Source organism: Zingiber officinale, chromosome 1A, assembly GCF_018446385.1.
Source record: "Zingiber officinale cultivar Zhangliang chromosome 1A, Zo_v1.1, whole genome shotgun sequence".
Lineage (NCBI taxonomy): Eukaryota > Viridiplantae > Streptophyta > Magnoliopsida > Zingiberales > Zingiberaceae > Zingiber > Zingiber officinale.
In genome coordinates this window covers 89,023,462-89,028,888 of record NC_055987.1, presented here as the reverse complement: position 1 = coordinate 89,028,888, position 5,427 = coordinate 89,023,462, and the positions used below count along the sequence as shown (strand labels likewise).

At 41.5% G+C, this 5,427-nt stretch overlaps 1 pseudogene; it reads right to left on the bottom strand.

Annotated features, from left to right (window-relative positions):
• Positions 1–3,948: 3,948 nt before the first annotated feature.
• On the bottom strand, positions 3,949–4,020 carry LOC122039236 (annotated as a pseudogene).
• Positions 4,021–5,427: the final 1,407 nt, after the last annotated feature.

The following is a 5,427-nucleotide window of genomic DNA, read 5'->3' as shown; positions in this document are numbered from 1 at the left end:
ACATCGAATGAGTTTGTTTGCGGATCACTAGATCAAATTTCCTTTATGGATGGTTGTAGGAAATTATTTAAGAGCGTGTGATCTTCTCCAACTGAAGGGGCATAATCCTGTTTAATGGACTAAGTATCAAGTAATGGTATACACTTAGGCATATTTAATAGTATCCTCCTCATCGGAGTCACTGCTATTATATGTGTGACTAAAAGAATACCAACTATTAATTTTATTTGTTATAAAGTTAGGATGACAAGAATAAAATTAATGGGTAAAACCTCGTCTTACAAATGTTTGAATTTGTATACGTCAACACTAACGTGGCATACAAAATTCACGGTGTTTTGAGGTGTTGATGAATTTAAATAATATTGTTTGACGACTCAATATTATTCTAAATTCTTGACCAAAACTTATTTTGTGATTCTTAGGATGACTTTCAACCCACTGGCTATTATTCTGAAAGTGAACAAACTTACTGGTCCCAATTACATAGATTGGAAAAGAAACATGGATATTGTCCTAACTGCCGAAGGCTATAAGTTTGTACTGTTAGAGGTCTGTCCTGATGTGCCTAATAGTGATTCTAGTGAAGAGTAGATTGAGTATCATAAGAAATGGGTCAAGGTAGATGAGATGGTGCGGTATTACATTTTGGCTTCAATGTCAAATGTGCTGCAACATCAACATCAGGACATGCCAACTGCCTATAACATGATGACTAATCTCAAGGAACTCTTCGGACACCAGAATTGGGCTGCTAGGCAAGAGGCAATGAGAAGCTTAATGACAGCCACCATGAAAGAGGGGACACCCGTAAGGGATCATATCCTCAAGATGATGGCTTACTTGAACGAGATACAAATCCTTGGAGCTGAAATCGATGGGGAACCCCAAGTCGATATTATTCTCCAAAACGCTACCCAAAAGTTTTGAGCAGTTCCGCCTGAACTATAATATGAATAAAAGGATTTATTCATTGGCGGAACTACTGACAGAACTTCAGGCAGCAGAAGGGCTATTTCGTCATAATTCTCAAATTCACTTTGTTGAAAATGTTTCTACTTCTAAATCGAAAGGCAAGAAGAAGAATAAGAAACAAGATGGCTCAGTAAAGAAAGTGAATCGATCTCTAGGTATTGGACTAAAAGCAGGAGTGAAGAAGCCGAAGGGCAAGTGCTTTATTTGCAAGCAGTCTGGACATTGGAAGGCGGGCTGTCCTCGTAGGAAAGAGAACAATAAAGGTATATCTTATTTTCTAGTAGTTGAAACATGTTTAGTGGTGTTATCTACCAGTACCTGGTGTATAGATACAGGAGCCACTGATCATATCTGTAATTCATTACAGGGGTTCTAGGAAACTCGTCAACTATATGAAGGAGACATAACTGTCTACATGGGAAATGCTACGAAAGTGGCGATTGTTACAGTGGGAGACATCTACTTATCATTTGATAGGAATAGAACCTTGATTTTGAGAAATTATCTATATGTACCAAGTTTTAGAAAGAATTTAATTTTAGTTTCTAAACTTTTTTTGGATGGATATATTGTTTCTTTTGATGACAAAGTGATTGTCAAGAAAAATAGGGTAATTATCTGTTCTGGTACATTAGTTGACAATTTATACACTCTAAATCCAATAACTCCCACAAAGCAACAAATATTATGATCAATGAAACTAGTTGATAGAGTTAGGTGAATGCACAAGGGATTATGAAACACTGCAGGAACTTAGGAACACAGTTTGTAGTGTTTTGCTTGAGGACAAGCAAAGGATCAAGTCTGGGGATGTGATGGGCGCAAATATTATGATCATTTACGCATGTTTTAGCGCGCATTCACGTACTTTATGCATATATATTAATTGCATGATTGCCTCTTTCATCTTGTATTCATTATATATACTCTTTTATTCGGATATCTGCTCTTTGTGTGGTTTTGTGTTGACAAGGACAACTTTTAGAGTAACAATGGTGATTATCAACTCACCGAAATAAGCATAAGAACACGGTCGTGCACCCTTGCACAGTCGTGTGACCAGACAGAAGGGGAGCAGTGCACGGCCGTGCAATCCTTACACGACCATGCGACCAAGACAGAGGTGGATCAGCACACGACCGTGCATCCTTGCACGGTCGTGCCACCCCATGCCGAGACCAAGAAGTACACGGTCGTGCATCCTTGCACGACCGTGCCCCAAGAACCGAGGCCAGACACCACACGGGCGTGCCAATTGGTACGACCGTGCAGCGCCACCAGAGAAGAGAATAAGCACGGTCGTGCTATCTTGGCACGGCCATGTCGCCGCATCCGAACCCTAGTCTATGTAAGGGTTTTAACCCTTTTTCTCGAGAGGGAGCGAGGGGGAAGCGATCCATCAGTTGGAGAAACATCTTGAAGCCATCCCACACCGTCATAGACCTCCGTCCAGCGATCTTCCATCACCACATCAACTCCAGAAGCAGAGAATTGGATCCGAAGGTCACTCGTTGTCATTTGGATAAGCATATTCTTTCTTTCTTTCTCTGTGTCTGAAGATTGTATGTTTATCTACATTATATCTTTAGGTATTTCTCTGATACTCATGGAGTAGATCCCTTGTTCTAGGATTAGAGAGTAGTTGTGGTTCGGTTTGATGTAAAACTCGTATTATGCTTATACTCATTGGATGATCTTTTATGCTTTGTCTCAATTGCATGTTGCTTGATTGTGTAGAATTTGTTAACCTTGTAGAGGGATTATCCCTAGATCGTACATCCGAGGGGCCCTAGTGATAGGGATAACCCGTTCACGGACATGTAGGATACTTCCTTGAAAGGAGAGGCAAATTCTCCTCAAGGAAGCGAGAGACCAAACTTAGCTCTTAACCACTATTCTTAACTTACCAATTAGAGTTGTGTCCTCAAGATTTACCGAGGTGCCCTAGTGACAGGGGTAAACTGTAATAGGACTTCTTAGGGTTCTTCTTTATTCTGGTACTTAAGAATAGCCGCTTTAGCTTCCGGCAATTGCATGTTAAAGGACAGTGAGTGTAGGATAAAACGTGACACATCAACACCACTACAACGAAACCGACCTCCTAGAATCCCTCATAACCAAGTGAATACTTCGACTCACCAGCTCTCGATTTTTCTTCCTAACCTTTCTTCCTTAGATTATTCACAACCATTGGTAGTCTAGCTAACCCTTAGTGAACAATTGCTAGTGCTTATAACCAGTCCATGTGGGATCGATATTTTTATTACTGATAATGAATCCGTGCACTTGCGGTTCGTAACAAGTTTTTGGCGCCGTTGCCAGGGGCTGTGTCTATAACATTAGAAAAATCATATCGGATTAGACTAGGCTTTCTTTTTTTTTCTTACTTTTCCGCATTCATTTTTTTATTATTTTCTATTCCGCTATCATATTTCATATCTTATTATTGCATGCATAGTGCTAACGTTTCAGGATAGCTACTACCCTTTGATCCAGAGATTGACAGGACCTTTCTTTGGAGAAGAAATCTACAGAAGGCATTCCAAGCAGCACAAGAATTCTTAGAAATGACCGACAAACTGCTAAAAGATTATGCGGCACCATATGCACAAGGGGTTCAGTCCAGCATCACCCAACCAACCATTGAAGCCAATAACTTTGAAATCAAGCCCGCAGTAATCCACATGGTCCAGCAAAATCAATTCTGGGAGGACCACATGAGGACCCAAACTACCACCTAGAGCTGTTCTACAAGATTTGTGGCACTATGAAGGTGAACGGGGTCCCTCCAGAATTAGTCAGACTACTTCTCTTCGTGTTTTCCCTGAAAGACAGAGCCAAGCAATGACTGAACTCCCTTCCAACGAACAACATATCATCCTGGGAGCAATGTGCGCAGAAGTTTCTGGACAAGTTCTACCCACCCAGCAACACTGCTCACATGAGGAACCTGATTGCCAGCTTCAAACAGATAGACTCAGAATCATTATTTGAAGCTTGGGACAGATTCAAGAGTATGCTAAGACAATGCCCCTATCATGGCCTTGAAAAATGGTTGGTTCTGCACACCTTCTACAATGGGATAAATTATCACACGAAGGTATCTCTTGATTCTGCAGCAGGAGGAGCACTGATGAACAAAAGCCTCAATGAATCTGAAGAGATCATAGATAATGTGGCACAGAACCACCATCAATGGGCATCTGAAAGATCCAATGGCTCTTTTACAGGGAATCCAACTATAGTGTCAGGGAAATTCGACGTAGATGCAGTTACACTCATGTATGCAAAGTTGGACGCTCTGACCAAGAATTTTGAAGCCATGGGGAACAACACAGCTAATGGAATAGCATGTGTTTGTGACACCTGTGGAGGTACAGATGACGCTCAAGACACCTGCCCCTTTGGGCTGATTCAGGCAAAGATGAACCAACTTGAGCAGTGTGATGCAATAACCAGTTACAATCAGAGGCAAAATAATCCGTACTCCAATACATACAACTCTAGATGGAGGAATCACCCCAATTTTCTCATACTGGAATAATCAGGATCAAGGACCAGCACATTAGAATTATCAGCCTGAGCAATAGAGCCACCAATCTGGACAACAGACCTATCAACAATAGCAACCTTCACAACTATCCAGGATTGAAAAGATGCTTGAGGAAGCTCTCTCGGAGCAAAAGGAGATGAGGAACGAGATCAAACAACTGACTCAGAGGCTGAAAAACTCTGAAAAACACCAGAAGATGCAAGACAACCAGATAGCTCAGATAGCCCAGTCCGTCTCAAGAGCACAGGGTATATTCCCAGGTAAGCCAGATTTAAATCCAGTGGAACATTGCAACCGCATTGAGCTGAGGAGCGAACGTACTGTGGGAGATTCTCAAATCATTACTCAGAAGGAGATTGACTCACAGAAGGAGCCCTCTCTCCTAATGCCCAATCAGACTCAAAACAGGGATGGAGAAGAGGTTACTAAAAAGGTTGAAGAAACTCTTCAAGCTATCCCACAGAATCAGACGATGCCTTTTCCTCGGAAGCTTATAGCTCCCAGAAAGATAAAGAGTTCAACCAATTGCTGAAGAAGATTAAAGAAATCTGCATAGAAGTGCCACTGATAGATGTGCTTCACCAAATGCCGAAGTTCACAAAATTTTTAAAGAGAATTTTATCTAACATAAGGCCGAAGGGCGACTTCAAGACTGTAGCATTAACAGAGAATTACAGCGCTCTCCTTATGGCGAATTCTCCACCAAAGCTTCAGGATCTAGGAAGCTTCTCCATACCATGCAAAATTGGTTCTGAACTCATACCGAAAGCTTTCTGTGACTTGGGGGCCAGCGTTAGCCTACTTCCGTACTCTTTATGTAAGAAGCTGGGCCTCTAGAACAATAAATTGACCACTATGGCACTGCAATTAGCTGACCATTCATGCAGATACCCAATGGG